Source organism: Piliocolobus tephrosceles, unplaced genomic scaffold (genome assembly GCF_002776525.5).
Source record: "Piliocolobus tephrosceles isolate RC106 unplaced genomic scaffold, ASM277652v3 unscaffolded_35435, whole genome shotgun sequence".
In the NCBI taxonomy this organism is placed as follows: domain Eukaryota; kingdom Metazoa; phylum Chordata; class Mammalia; order Primates; family Cercopithecidae; genus Piliocolobus; species Piliocolobus tephrosceles.
Window position 1 is genome coordinate 643 of NW_022319238.1, and position 15,765 is coordinate 16,407.

General features: G+C 46.2%; 1 long non-coding RNA gene across 2 annotated transcripts; it reads right to left on the reverse strand.

Annotated features, from left to right (window-relative positions):
• Positions 1-1,362: 1,362 nt before the first annotated feature.
• LOC113222826 lies at positions 1,363-6,390 on the reverse strand. Of its 2 annotated transcripts, XR_003308545.1 has the most exons (4): positions 6,253-6,390; positions 5,476-5,618; positions 5,122-5,315; positions 1,363-1,551 (listed from the first exon to the last, which is right to left on the reverse strand). It is a non-coding gene; the product is annotated as an uncharacterized LOC113222826 (long non-coding RNA). The 2 variants fall into 2 exon arrangements; XR_003308544.1 differs by lacking the exon at positions 5,122-5,315 and having other exon boundaries at positions 6,253-6,389.
• Positions 6,391-15,765: the final 9,375 nt, after the last annotated feature.

Sequence of the window (15,765 nt, forward strand, 5' to 3'; positions counted from 1 at the left end):
AACACAGCACACCTTTTGATCCTGAAATGCTACTTCTCAGAATTTGTCCTAAGAAAATATAAAGTATTTATACAAACATGTGTGTTAACTGTAAAAAAAAAAAAAAAAAAAAAAAGTGAAACTGACCAAAATGTCTCTCTACTATGATATATTTGCCTGATGGAGACTGTTACAGGACCACCAAAAATCTTATTTCAAATATTTAATAACCTGAACAATGACAAGACGTTAAATTTAACGGAACATAAAACTTTACAAACCTAATCATCTGAATGTCCTTATAAAATGTATGTATATAAAGGACTGGAAATATTACAAAACATTAAAAGTGATTATGTTTGCATGGTGGAACCGAGAGTGGTTATTTTCTTTATATTTTTCTGCATTTCTCTAAGTCTCTATAATTAACACAGACTGTATCTGTAGGGTTTTTTTTAGGCCATTAATTCTTTAAAGGAAAATAACGAGCATCAACATTTAGAGATTTTCCTCTACGTCTGCCCCTCCCAGATCCCCTCTCATTGGCCAGGAGGAGCAGATGGGAGCCAAAGCTGTGACGTTTTTTCATTTGTCCCTCAGCCCCTCTGATTTACCTAGCTCCTAAAGGAAAACAGAGCATCTGGGATGGACTTCTGCTTCCCTCTGAATTCCTAAGGGCCTGCTTTGTAAGCCACCTAAGTCTGCTCTGAAGCCTGCTGGTGCTCTGAAATCTTTGGAGGGAAAAATTACCACCCAAATGTGTGCAGATAAACAACCTGCTAGATGTTTGTCCACATGAGGGTGCCGGTGACACAAAGAACCCTCCCCAGAGGCTGACTCATGGGCAGGTGGGGGTGGAGCTGGGTGATGTCAAAACCCATCAACCACACAGCAACCAGCTTTCCCCATCTCCCACCCCCTGTACCCCGTTCTCTAGAGAAGTGGCAGGAAAATGCAGAGGGGCAGAAGAAAGTGTCCAGCATACAGACTATGTTCTGGAAAGCCTTCTGACAAGGAAGTGCTGAGGCTGATAGCTGCTTTGGATTAGGATGCAAAATCAAACATCCAAAGAAGCCACTGCACATTCCCATTAATCAGCTGAATTAGCCAAACCAAGGGAGTCTGATCTAGAGAATCTCCCCAGCCATGCTTGTGTCAGCAGTTCCTGCAATTATTATGGAAACCCAATGACCCAATTTCCTTGACCTTCTTTTCATTACAGAGAAATGTAAATGCTTTGGCCTTAACATTTAAGGCCAATGAAACTAGGTAAGAAACAGATTTCAAAACGCTACAGCAAACTCCCATGGAAATCTGCCTCCATGGAGAAAATCCTAATGGAAAAAGCGGGTTCAAAAGCGGATTGGGAGTCACTGCACTTACCACAAACACTTGGGGCCGCAGAAAGGTTTGGATCCCGGACAACTGGTTCTTCTTCCCAGCAGGTTAGATGAACGATAACGATCCCTGGCTTTCAAAGAGGGAGGTACTGGTTTTTAACACATCACTTTCTATGGTCACACAGCTCCGTCACATCACTCTTCTGATGTCTGAGAAGTCCCACAGTCCTCCCTTAAAATAAGGAAGAGATTTTTAAGGCCAGGTGATACCCGGACAAATGCCCATGGCTGCCCTGCTCACCTTTCTCCCCCTGGCCCTGGGTACCCGACTATGTATTTGGTCCAACTGACCATCCATCTGTCCATCCATCTCAGCCCATATAGTAACACATACAGTTGGGGATGGTTCTCCCTGGCCTAAGCCAGAGCTCGGGCCTGAGTCTCAAAGGGAAGTGAGGTACTGCCCTACCACCCTCCCAGACCACAGGCCCCAGAGGCCTCCTGAACTCTGGGCCAGGCTCTAGACTTACCTCTAACAGCCCTGTCCCACTCAGAAGTGCCTGGGGCCCAGGCAGAGTTCTCTCATTTCCTGAAGCAGCCAGGAAAAAGGGTGGTTTGTGGAGAAGTGGGAGAGGGAGCCCCTAGCATGACCCTCTGGAGTAGGCTCCAGAAACGCATTTATTTTTAAACAAGCAGCAGCAAGTCAGTGGTCAAAAGCAGAGGCTTGGAGACTGACAGGGTCGCCTGCCTGTGTGATTTGAACCACATATTCCCTGGCTGAGAGGCCTCAGACAGTCTAATCTGACACAGCTCATTTCCTCTGCTGTAAAAAGCAGAACAGGCATACCTTGCAAGATTACCGTAAAACCTAGAGATAACCTGTAAAGTGGCCAGCACACAGTAGGCATTCAATAAGTGGTAGTTATAAAGAAGATGAAATGGAGGAGGGACACAGTGAGAGAAGACACAAAAGCCTGTTGATGTGCCTCTTGGAAAGTGACGGATCTGCTGAACCACCAGACACATGAACTGGCTTCAAAGGCCAGGCCCCAGAGATCAAGTTTCCATTCCCGGCCCCGCCCCAGGCCCTATGGCCATGTAAACATATTATCAAATGAAAGGGCATATCCATACGACAATGTCAGAGCTGGCAAGGACCTTAAAGGCCATCAATGCCACCTAGTCAGCTCCCTGTATTATAATTAAGGAAAACTGAAGCCTAGAGGGGCAAAAGTAATCAGTTAATATCCCATGGCCAAAAGCCACAGTTACAACTCAAGTCTCCAAACTGCCCATCAAGGAGCTCTTCCCAGTCCACTCAGCACTTGTGAGGGTCACGTACCCAGGGGCCAGGGTTTGGTCATACAGGCAGCCCCACCACACATCACGTAGGCTTTCTGAGAGCACACTCACAAGGCACATGCCTTCACCATGGGCAGGTATGTGTCAAGAAATGCTCCCTAATCACCAGCTCATCTGCCACCTCAAAACTCTCAAGTCTCTCTCCTGCCACGACCCCAACTCCTGCCCCCAGGGCTCACTCTGCTCTCTCTCTGCTACTTGCCCAGGTAGGTTTGGCTCCATGGGAGGGAGTGCCCACATATGGGCATGGGGAGGACACAGGGCACTGCTTCTCTGGGCCAAAACGGAGGGTGGGAAAGCGTCCTGCTGTGGGACTGGTAGGATAAATAATTCAAATGCTCTACACACCCACCAAATCTGCTTTTCCACGAGTACGCAATAAAAGGAAAATTCTGAAGGCATAACAGAAAAAACAGGATACAAAAACTTCACCTACGGTTCCCTCCCTCTATTGTTTTAATAGATAAATATGCATATGTGAACAGTGTGGAAGGAAATGCATGTTAAGAGTGGTTATCTCAGCCAGGAGGAAAGGCTCATGCTTCCAGCACTTTGGGAGGCCGAGGTGGGCGGATCACCCGAGGTCAGGAGTTTGAGACCAGCCTGGCCAACATGGTGAAACTCCGTCTCTAATAAAAACGCAGAAATTAGCTGCGAGTGGTGGCGTGTGCCTGTAATCCCAGCTACCCAGGAGGCTGAGGCAGGAGCATCGCTGGAACCTGGGAAGCAGAGGCTGCAGTGGGCCAAGATCACACCACTGCACTCCAGTCTGGGCAACAAGAGCAAAACTCCATCTCAAGAAAAAAAAAAAAAACCAAATTCCTGAGTTTTCTAGAATAAACATGTATTACTTTTATTTAAAAAAGAGTCCAATAAGTTTCTGGTTAAGGTATAGCAGAACAGTAGGCACCCTTTGAATTGTTCTTCCCCTGTTCTAGAATTTTCACAAAGATGAACAAGCAGCCCATTCTCCCAGTCAATGAAGAGGCTCTCAAGAAATGATCTCCCTCACTGACATCTGGTCTTTCCTGAGGACTGATGTGAAAACATTCTTTTTTTTTTTTTTTTTTGAGACGGAGTCTCACTCTTGTTGCCCAGGCTGGGGTGCAATGGCGCAATCTTGGCCCACTGCAGCCTCCGCCTCCCAAGTTCAAGCAATTCTCCTGCCTCGGCCTCCTGAGTAGCTGGGCATGCACCACCATGCCCAGCTAATTTTGTATTTTTAGTAGAGATGGGGTTTCTCCATGTTGGTCAGGCTGGTCTCGAACTCCCGACCTCAGTTGATCTACCCGCCTCAGCCTCCCAAAGTGCTGGGATTACAGGCGTGAGCCACAGCACCCAGCCTGAAATCATTCTTTTCTCCAGACATTAACATGATGCTCATCCTATCTCCAGGCTTGGAACCCAGTGCAAAATGTTCATCTCGGGGCCTCTCAGCCTCACCCCCGCTTTTCTACAGCTGTGGCAGCTGGTAATAGAACAGGTGGGAATACTTGCAGAAACATTTGCTGTCTTATCAGTCCCCAACTAAACAGTGTCCAAAAGTCAAAGCAACAGCTGAAAACCTGCCAGAGATGTTTTCATTAGACACACTGCATGTGACCTACACACACTGCTTTGGTTTCTGTAAAAAAATTTTGTTTGTCAGGAAGTTGCTCATGGGAACTCCACGAAACTTTCCCAGCAGTAGTGGAGAGACATGGGTAGGAGTCGAATGCAGGAACCTCCTGTGCAAAAACTCAAAAGATAAAGACGGTGTAGCCAGCTATGTTCAAATCTTGGTGCTTAAAGCACTGAAGCCACATAACTGGACTAGCTGCTTAACTCCCTGAACTTGTTTCCTCTTCTGTAAAAAGATAATAAACTATTTCAGTGTCACTGAAATTCTTAAGATCTTAAATTCTAAGATTCTGTCCAAGATGGCTTTTTATTGTATATGACCAACTCATAAGCGAGATATGTGGCATTATTAACATCGATAACAGAGAAAGGCCAAAGTAGGCAAGAGGCAAACCCCTGTGGGGGGGACGGTGAGCAGCAAGGGAGGGGAGACAGGTGTGACACTATGCACCACACCTCCAGGCACCCTAGCAGCAGCCCCTAGCCCTTGCTCCTCCTCCTCCTTGCTGCTCTTTCCAATAGACAGGAACAAGCTACTCACTTCCCACAAGTGAACAGGCTGGACTCAAGACTTGGCACATGGGCACTTCAACACCGAAGGGTACAGTTTTCCCCAAAAACCTGATACAACATCCATCCCACTTCAAAGCAACATCCCCCCAAGCCCTCACTCCAGCCTCTGCCCTGAAACCCAAGGCTCAACCTAGGCGTCCTGGGGACGCAGCTCTGAGCTGGGGCCAGGAACCAGGCCCCTTCTGCACCTGCACCAGTCACCGCCTGTCCACAACCACATTCAGCAGAGAACCTGAGGCCCACACACCTGAAGCAGCTTATCCCGAGCGTCTAATTACCGCCAAAGGTCTTGGCTGAAGGCCTTGGAGGCTCAAGTGTCTGCAGAATTGGCTACAGAGGCATCAGGGGCCTCCTTACTGGAAGATGGGATCGGTCCTAATCAAGTTACTCCATAGAGTTTAGTCTGTAATCGTCTCTTTGGGATGCTCTCAGGTTCTCCATCTGTAAATAGGGATGCAGTTACTTCACTCAACACCGTTCATACCTATCTAAGGGAATACTTATTAAGCCAATAAACACGGGTGAGGTCTGCTCGGAGGGATGTAGAGCAGATCTAGAAGCCAGGACACTGGGGTCGAAGCCTGGCTCTGCTATATCCTACCTGGGCGACCTTGGGAAAAGTCACTTTAGCTCTGTGGCCTCAGCTTCTTCATCAGTAAAATTCGGAGTGGGGACTAGCTTCTGTCTCAGGTTCCTTCAGTTCCAAAAGCTTGCTTCTGGCTGCCTCCTCACAGCTGCAAATGCCTGATAAAACAGCCAAACACCGCTGCTAAGAGAAACCGGCTCTAGGCTTGCGCCTACGGCCCTGCGGCCTTGCCCCTCACGTGCGGGCAGAGCCCCCGCGCGCCTCCTTTCTGGGGAAGGCATGCCCAGGGCCGGGTGCTGGCGGCCGGATGGACTCTGCGCAACGGAGGTCTCAGGCGAGAGAGAGGAAGAACAAAACGCCCCCGCCCTGCTACACGCCTCAGAGACCCACGTGCACGGCTCCTTTAAACGCACCGGCCCTTTAACAGCTCGCGCCGCGCCCACCCCCAGCTGGGGCTCGGGGGCAGGCGGGCGCGGGGAAGTGGAGACGCAGTGAGGCGTGAGGCCAGAGGCCATAGGCCTGAAGGCCGCTTCCCGCGATCCTTCCACGACCCAGTTCCGGGCTGGCCCAGCAGCCGCCTGCCGGGCACTCTCCTCTCTCCGCCCCCTCGCTGGCCGCAGAAGCCAGGAGCACTGCGCACTCAGGGGCCGCAGCCCCACAGCCGGGGAAGGGACCGCAGCTAGGGGCGTGTGGAGGGCAGGGCCGGGCCCTCAGGGCGCAGCCCCACCCCGGGCCCTCAACGCCGCGGGCGACAAGGCCCTGGCCTGGGCACCCCCGACACCGCCTGCTCACCTGCTCCACCGCCGCGCTCCAGTGGAGTTTACGCAGCTGGCGGAGCGCCCAGCTGGACCCGGCGCCGGCTCAGGCCCCGCCCCGCGCCCGCTCAGGCCCCGCCCGGTGGGCGACGCCACGTTCTCTCCTTCACTGGCGCCCCACCTGGAGTCCCGGGCGCGCGGGGAGGGTGCCCTTCAAGCCGCGCGGATGACGGGATCATCCCGACGTCGAAACTGGGCAATGACCTCAGAAGGAGTGGAGGCCGGGCCTGTCATCTTCCTGTGGGCCTGGCAGCAGCGTGGGGCCGTAGTACATATGCTTCGAGGACAATCTTCCTTGCAGTTTTAGGTGCACATCCTCTCCTCCTCTCGGTTGTTCTCACATTAAAGGAGCACTAGTGGCCCGATGTGAGCTAACACCATGAGAATTTTCCTGGTCTGTTCTCTAGAGCGCTTCAGAGCCACCAGGAGCTCTGGATAAAATTGAACAGGGATGAAATTGCTGCCTGACCTGAGAATTGGCCTACGGGGTTGTAATTCCAGGATATGGGGTCTGTGGGATAAGTTGAAATTGTCAATAATTTGGCGTTGTCTGAGTAGTTTTACTTTTTTTTTTTTAACTGAAGGTGAAATTCACACAGCATAAAATTTACCATAAAGTGGTCATTTCGGTGGCATTTAGTGAATTCACAATGCTGTGCAACCACCACCTCTGACTAGTTCCAAAACATTTTCTTCATTCCAAAAGAAAAACCCCATACCCACTGAGAAGTTTCTTCCCATTGCCCTCTTCCCCCAGCCCCTGGCAATCACCAGTCTACTTCTGTCTCTATAGTTACTTATTTTAGATACTTCATATAAACGGAATCACAGTGTGTGGACTTTTGTGTCTTTCACTTAGCATGTTTTCAAGGTTCATCCTCAGGTAGCATGTAACAGACTTTATTCCTTTTTATGACTGCATAGTATTCGATTGTGTGTGTATATGTGTATGCGTGTGTGTGTGTGTGTGTCGTGTATGCCACAGTTTATTCATCTATCTATGGACATTTGGGCTGTTTGCATCTTTTGGCTTTGTGAATACTACTACTATGAACATGCATATACATGCATTTGAGAACCCATTTTTATTTTGGGAGGGTACGTACACAGGAGTTGAATTGTTGGATCACATGGTAATTCAGTTTTTTTTTTTTTTTTTTTTTTTTTTGAGATGGTGTCTTGCTCTGTCGCCCAGGCTGGAGTGCAATGGCGTGATCTCGGCTCACTGCAAGCTCCGCCTCCGGGGTTCACACCATTCTCCTGCCTCAGCCTCCTGAATAGCTGGGACTACAGACTCCCGCCGCCACGTCCGGCTATTTTTGTTTTTTGTATTTTTTTTTAATAGAGACGGGGTTTCAACGTGTTAGCCAGGATGGTCTTGATTTCCTGACCTTGGATCCACTTGCCTCAGCCTCCCAAAGTGCTGGGATTACAGGCGTTAGCCACCGTGCCTGGCCTTTTTTTTTTTTTTTTGAGACAGAGCTTTGCTCTGTTGCCCAGCCTGGAGTGCAGTGGTGGCAATCTTGGCTCACTGCAACCTCTGCCTCCCAGGTTCAAGCAATTCTCTTCCCTTGGTCTCCCGAGTAGCTAGAGTTACAGGTGTGTGCCACCACGTCTGGCTAATTTCTGTGTTTTTAGTAGAGATGGGGTTTCACCATGTTGGCCAGACTGGTCTTGAACTCTTGACCTCAAGTTATCTGCCTACCTTGGCCTTCCAGAGTGCTGGGATTACAGGCATGAGCCACTGCGCCCAGCCTTCAGTGTTTAACTATTTGAGGAACTCCAAATGGTTTCCATGATGGCTGAACCATTTTATATTCCTACCAGCAGTGTACAGGGTTCCAGTTTCTCCACACCCTCACCAATGCTTGTTATTTTCCATTTTATTGTTATCCCAGTAGGTATGCAGGGATACCTCATTCTGATTTTGGTGTACATTTTTGTAATAACTAATGCTGTTAAGCATTCTCCTTTTCATGTGCTTGTTGGCCATCTGTATATCTTCTTTGGAGACGTGTCTATTCAAGTCCTTTTCCCATTTTAAAATTGGGTTGTCTTTTTGTTGTTGAGTTGTAAGAGTTCTTTATATATTATGGATACTAGACCCTTATCAGATATATGCTTCACAAATATTTCTCTCCCATTCTGTAATTGTCATTTTCACTTTCTGATGTCCTTTGATGCACTTAAAACTTTAATTTTGATGAAGTTCAGCTTAACTGTTTTTTCTTTTGTTGTTTGTGCATTTGGTGTCCTGTGTAAGATATCATTGTCAAATCCAAGGTTGTGAAGATTTACTCCTATGTTTTCTTCTAAGAGTTTTATAGTTTTAGCTCCTATATTTAGGTTGTTGATCCATTTTAAGATAATTTTTGTATGTGGTGTGATGTCAGGGTCCAAGTGCATTGTTTTGCATGTAGACTTCTAGTTGTCCCAGCACTATTCATTGAAGAGATTGTCCTTTTCCTATTAAATTGTCTTGGCTTCCTGTCAAAAATCAATTGGCCATAGATGTATGGGGAAAACCAAATAGTTTTAAAGAGCTGTTTAAATGAAGATTAACCCCAGATGGAACTGGGGCAGGCCAGCATTTTGGCTAAGAAAATAATGGTCGAGCCTGGGCGCGGTGGCTCACACCTGTAATCCCAGCACTTTGGGAGGCCGAGGCGGGCGGATCATGAGGTCAGGGGATCGAGACCATCCTGGCTAACGTGGTGAAACCCTGTCTCTACTAAAAATACAAAAAAAAAAAAAAAAAAAAAAAAAAAAAAAGCTAGGTGTGGTGGTGTGTGCCTGTGGTCCCAGTTACTCAGGAGGCTGAGGCAGGAGAATGGCATGAACCCGGGAGGTGGAGCTTGCAGTGAGCAGAGATAGTGCCACTGCACTCCAGCCTGGGCGACAGAATGAGACTCTGTCTCAAAAAAAAAAAAAAAAGAAAAAAGAAAATAATGATCTTTGATAAATTTGAGAAATTAATTACACTTAACATAAAGAATTATAAAAATAATCGATTCTTAGAAAAGGAAGGACACCTGAGGGTCACAAACTCCAACTCTCTAACTGATGCATATATCCCCTTGCTACAGAATTGCTGGGAAATGACTCTCCAGCCTGGTTTGTTCTTGTTTTGAAACAAGGTCTTGCTTTTTCACCCAGGCTGGAGTGCAATGGCACGATCTCAGCTCACTGCAGCCTCTGCCTCCCAAGTTCAAGTGATTTTCCTGCCTCAGCCTCCCAAGTAGCTGGAATTACAGGTATGCGCCACCCCACTGGCTAATTTTTCTAATTTTAGTAGAGATGGGGTTTCACCATGTTGACCAGGGTGGTCTCAAACTCCTGACCTCAAATGACCCTCCCATTTCGGCCTCCCAAAGTGCTAAGATTAAATTACAGGTGTGAGCCACTGCGCCCATCCCTGATTGGTTGTTGTTGTTGTGTTGTTGTTGTTGTTATTATTTAGCTTTCAGTGTTGTACTTGATAGGCTGAATTTCCCTTAATGTGAAGAGGCTTCATTTGCCCTAATGCGAAGCATAATGACTCAATAAATGAGTTAGGAAGTTGTGATATAATAAAAATAAACATTTGGTCTTTATCCCTGTTCCTGGCACAAGCTCCTAAAACCCTCAGAATCTCAGGTGTGATAAGTGTTGTTGGTATGCTAATGAGATGACTGGTGGCTGGGGATCCCTGAATAGCTTCAGGATGGGGGCTGGCCAGAAAGACTAAGGCATGATCTAAACAAATAGAATACTGCAGCCCTTAATAAGCATTAACAGGATCTGATTTCCAGAGTTACCACATTATACTATTCAAAATGCCCAGTTTTTGCTTTTTTCTTTCTATCAGCTTTTTCAGGTTGAAGTGCCCAGTTTTGGGGGGTTATTATTATTATTATTATTATTATTAAGATGCAGACTGGCACTGTCGCCGGGGCTGGAGTGCAGTGGCACGATCTCTGCTCACAGCAACCTCTGTCTCCCGAGTTCAAGCAATTCTCCTGCCTCAGCCTCCTGAGTTGCTGGGATTACAGGCGCCCACCACCACACCCAGCTAATTTTTGTATTTTTAGTAGAGACAGGGTTTCATTATGTTGGCCAGGCTGGTCTCAAACACCTGACCTCGTGATCCACCCGCCTCGGCATCCCAAAATGCTGGGATTACAGGCATGAGCCACCATGCCAGGCCCGAAGTGCCCAGTTTTTAACCAAAAATAAATAAATAAATAAAATAGCATACCAAGAAAAAGGAAAAGTACAACCCATTCACAGGAAAAAGAAATTGACAGAAACCATCGCTAGGGAAGCCTAGACATTGAACTTGCTAGACAAAGACTTTTATTTAAGTGTTTAAAAGTTTACTTAAATGTTTATTTAAATGGTCTTAAATATGCTTAACTAAAGGAAACCATGGACAAAGAACTAAAGGAAGCCAGGTAAACAATAAATGTATAAACAGAATATCAACAAAGAGACAAATTATGAAAAATAAACCAAATCAAAGTTCTGGAGCTGAAAAGTACAATAGCTGAAATGAGAATTTTGAAAAGATGAACAGCACTGACAAATCTTTAGCTAGACTGAGAAAGAGTGAAGATGCAAATAACTAAAATCAGAAATGAAAGCAGGGACATCATTATGGACCTTACAGGAAAAAAGAAAAAAAGCATCATAAGACAATACTGTGAACAACTGTATACCGACAAATTAGATAACCTAGATGAAATGAGCAAATTCCTGGAAACACACAAATGACCAAAACTGACTCAGGAAGAAATAAACCTGAACAAACCTAGAAAAAGTAAAGAGATTGAATCCAATACGAGGTTGAATCAGTAAGGCCAGGCACAGCGGCTTACGCCTGTAATCCCAGCACTTTGGGAGGCTGAGACGGGCGGATTACGAGGTCAGGAGATTGAGGCCATCCTGGCTAACACGGTGAAACCCCGTCTCTACTAAAAATTTTTAAAAATTTAAAAAATTAAAAAAAAAAAAAAGCCGGGCATGGTGGCGGGTGCCTGTAGTCCCAGCTACTCGGGAGGCTGAGGTGGGAGAATGGTGTGAACACAGGAGGCAGAGCTTGCAGTGAGCCAAGATTGCGCCACTGCACTCCAGCCTGGGCAACAGAGGGAGACTCTGTCTCAAAAAAAAAAAATAAGGTTGAATCAGTAATCAAAAACCTCCCCTGAAGCAGGACCAGATGGCTTCAGCTTGGTGAATTCTACCAAACCTTTAAAGAGAAATTAACACCAATCCTCAAACTCTACTAAGGAATAGAAGAGGAGGGAATACTTCGCTGAACTATTTTTTTCTCACAACACTTCTGACACCAAATGTGTAGGTTTTTTATTCCACACAAAAAACAACTCTTCAGACACCAAGAGTGTGTCCTACAATTCGATTCAATTCTGATATTACGTACCTGAAGTTAGCAGAAGCTCCCCAGACATAGTCATTTGGGGGTATTTTTGGAAGTTTTATTACGTAGACATCATGGGTTAACATCATTGGCCATAAAATCATTGACCCAGAAGGTCAAGGGGTAGGGCTGAACGGTACAGCCCTCTTTACCTAGCAAGTTCAATGTCTAGGCTTCCTCACAGATGGCTTCTGTCAATTTCTTTTTCCTGTGAATGGGTTGTACTTTTCTTTTTTTCTTGGTGTGCCTTCACATTTTTTTTTGCTAAGAACTGGACACTTCAACCTGAGGAAGCTGACTGAAAGAAAAAAACTGGGCATTTTGAATATTATAATATGATAACTCTGGAAATCAGATTATTTGCCTTTTGCAAGATTTGCTGTTATTGCTTATTAAGGGTTGCAGTCTTGTTTGTTTAGTGACATTTCTATATGATTTTTGCAGACTGCATTCCTTATATGTAGACACTGAAATCTCTGCTCTATTACCTCAGTGGTCAGCCACAGAGAGTTGACACAGATTTCCTTAAATACCTGGACTAAAAACACCTGGACCAAACACGAAAGAAAAATCTTCCGATCTTTGCAGATTGGCTCTGAGCTGAGGCATTCCTTAGACACTTAACCAAGCCACTCTTTCCATTTTCCGTAGACTTTAACTCCTACTTGCATGGAATGCAAAGATCAGCCACAGGTGCAAGCCTAGGGTCCTCTTAGATCTTTTCTGAGCATGTGTCCAGCCCTGGACATGTGCATTGCAGCCTGGGTTCCCTGGTACATGCAGTAGCCCTTCAATGACCTTCTTTTCTCAAGCATCTTCTTCCTCAACCTCCTCCTTCCCAGACTTTTTGGTCTATGTGCTGCATGACCCATCTGCTGTCCCTTGCTCCAGACATCTATGAGGAGTTTATGTCTTTAAATGTTTTCAACAGGCTGGGTGCGGTGGCTCACACCTGTAATCCCAGCACTTTGGAAGGCCAAGGCGGGTGGATCACCTGAGATCAGGAGTTCGAGACCAGCCTGGCCAAAATGGTGAAACCCCATCTCTATTAAAAATGCAAAAATTAGGAAGGCATGGTGGTGGGTGCCTGTAATCCCAGCTACTTGGGAGGCTAAGGCTCGAGAATCGCCTGAACTTAGGAGGCAGAGGTTGCAGTGAGCCGAGATCGTGCCATTGCACCCCAACCTGGGTGACAAGAGCGAATCAAGAACAAAACCAAAAAAATGCTTTCAACAGATGCCACCTGGGGAGGTGCACCAGCCTGAGGGATTGAAGCAAAGACAAGCCTCTGCACCAGTCCCCAAGGGAACTGCTAGGCATGTCAAAATGCACAATCACAATTACTTGAGAAGAAACTCCATATTGCTCACTCCAGCACCAGCAAGCTACATGAGGAATGTTTAGTCCTCTCCCTAAATCCTGGATACACGGACAACTGCCCATAAACCGCTGCACTCAGAAATCCCTGAGACTATTTTTGGTGAAGCCCTGTAACTAAGTTCCAGGTAATCGGATGGAAGGAGAAGAGGCATGTCTTTTTTTTGTCATTCTGCTTCCTTTCGAGAATATGGAGATGATAGCCAAAGCTCAGGTAGCCATCCTGGGCCATGAAGACCATGAGGACGGTGAAGCCACAAAATGGAAGCAGCTGTGTCCTCAACTGTGGAGCCACTAGCTTGGCATTGCCTAATTCCTTACTTGGTTTCACGGGGGAAAACCACTTTTATCTCGTTTAAGCTATTGTAATTTTGTGATTCCCTCACATACAGTTAAATCAAAGCTTGCTTGACACAGACGCCCTTTCCAGCTACATTCCTCCTACACTGTATGCCCCACTAGCTATGCTCAATGCCATGCACCTCTCTCTGCTTCCATTTCTTTGCACAGCATTTACAGCAAGTTATCAGAACGGTCTTCTTCACTTGTCTCTCTCACTACCCATGAGTGTCTTGTCTCCATCTTGGATTCCTTATTTTAATTCTTGGAGGAACTTGGGGAGAGGAGGGCATTATTACTTTTTTACACATGGGAAAATGGAGGTTTACAAAGACAAAACTGCTTCCCAATTGTGCCTGGATAATGAGTAGCAGAACCGGATGCGGAACTCAAGTCCCTCTGGCCCAACACAGTGGCGTGGCTGGCCCTCCCTGCTCCACCTCGAAGGTCTCATGGCAGCGGGTGCGCTGGGCTGTGGCTGAGGGATCTTTGATGAATTCATTCCCTTCGCAGTTTTCCTTTGAGGTCGTCAGCTGCTTTTCACATGCTGACTTGTGAGGGATGAGTAAGCTGCTTCCTGGGCCTGGCCTCAGTTCAGGAGGGATGGCCTCTACTTCGGGTTTTGGTATTCAGAGCATGGTGTTTTCTTTTAACACACTAGGGGCCCAACACTGCTTAGCAGACAGCGTGGGGGAGCAGAACCCGTGTGAATGTTAGAACCAGATGGACCCAGGTCTGAAATCTGTCTCTTCCACTTATTTGTTGCATGACCCAGGGTAATTTCTTAACCTTGCTGGGCCTCAGTTTTCCCACCTGTGAGAGGATAGAATGATCTCTCTCAGAGGTTTATAGAGAGAATTAAAGAGAAACCAGTCAAAATGACAGGTGTATGGCAGGCACTCAACAAATGTCTTTCTTCTACTTCTCTCTTCATTTGAGGTAGGAGCTTTGTCTGGTTTTGTTTGACATTGAAATGATAGACTATATTATTGTTCACAAATTTGGAAGCCTTGCTTCACATAAAAAAAAAAAAACAAAAAAACAGAAGAGTAGATGGAGCCAAGTGTGGTGACTCATGCCTGTAAGTCCCAGCTACTTGGGAGTCTGAGGTGGGAGGATCACTTGAGCTTAGGAGTTTGAGTCCAGCCTGGGCAGCATAGTGAGACTTCAGTCTCTAAAAAAAAGAAGAGTAGATCAGTGCTAGCAATATCTGACATAAGATTGTCATGGAGTGAGTCTGGAGTAGTTTCTTTTTGAGTCACGCAGAACCACATTCCATGTCACAATAGTCTCATCAGTAGGGTTCCAGAGCAGGGCCAGTCTGACTTGCATGAAACCCAGCCATAGGATAGGCACTAGGGACACATCCCCCATGTGTGACACTGGGGACAGAAGGGATGCTTAAAGGACAACTTAAAGCAGCTCTTTCTTTGCTAGAGCTTTTGCCAGTGTGTCTGGGAGTTGGCACCAGTCATCTGAAAGATTCTGGTCAACTCACCTAATGACACTTACTACCACATTTTTCCAGCATTTTTTCTGTATAATGGGATGATTTCATCTTTCTATGGAGGGTGTTTGTGTGATTTTGAAACACTCTTAGGATGGGTCTGCTCTTACCATTTCAAAAATTTAAGCCAGCAATCCTCAACCTTCTTGGCTTCATAACCTCTTTACTCTGTTAAAACTAATTCAGAACTCCAAAAGCTTTTGTTTATGAGGTTTATATTTATCAATACTTAACCATATGCTATGGTTTGGATGTGGTTTGTCCCTGTGAAAACTCACCTTGAATTGCCAGTGTAGTGGAGTTGGGAGGTGGGGCGTATCAGAGGTGAATAGCTCATTAAGATGGACTTCTTGTGAGACTGGGCTAGTTCTTGCAGGACTGGACCCATGATATAACCCATGATAGTGGGTTATAATGCAAGGCTACTTCTTGTTTTTGGTCCCTTTTTCGCACATGCCTGATTCTCCTTCTGCCTGTCTACTGTGTTATGGTGCAGCAGGAAGCCCTCACCAGAGGCCAGGCAGATGCAAGCACCATGCTTCTTGGACTTCCCAGCTCCAGAATCATAAGCCAAAAAAACCTCTTTTCTTTATAAATTACCCAGTCTCAGGTATTCTGTTATAGCAACATTAAGTGGACCAAGATACCGTGTTAGAAAGCAAAACTGAGAAATTGTAAAAAATATTCACTCACTTAGAATAGTGACAAACTCATTATGTGTTAACATATGACATTCTAATGAAAAATATATTTTGCAAACAAATTTAGTGGGAAGAATGGTACTGTTTCACATTCATGGTGAGCAGTTATGGCCCTCAATTGTGTCCACACCTTAATACTCTGAGCCTATA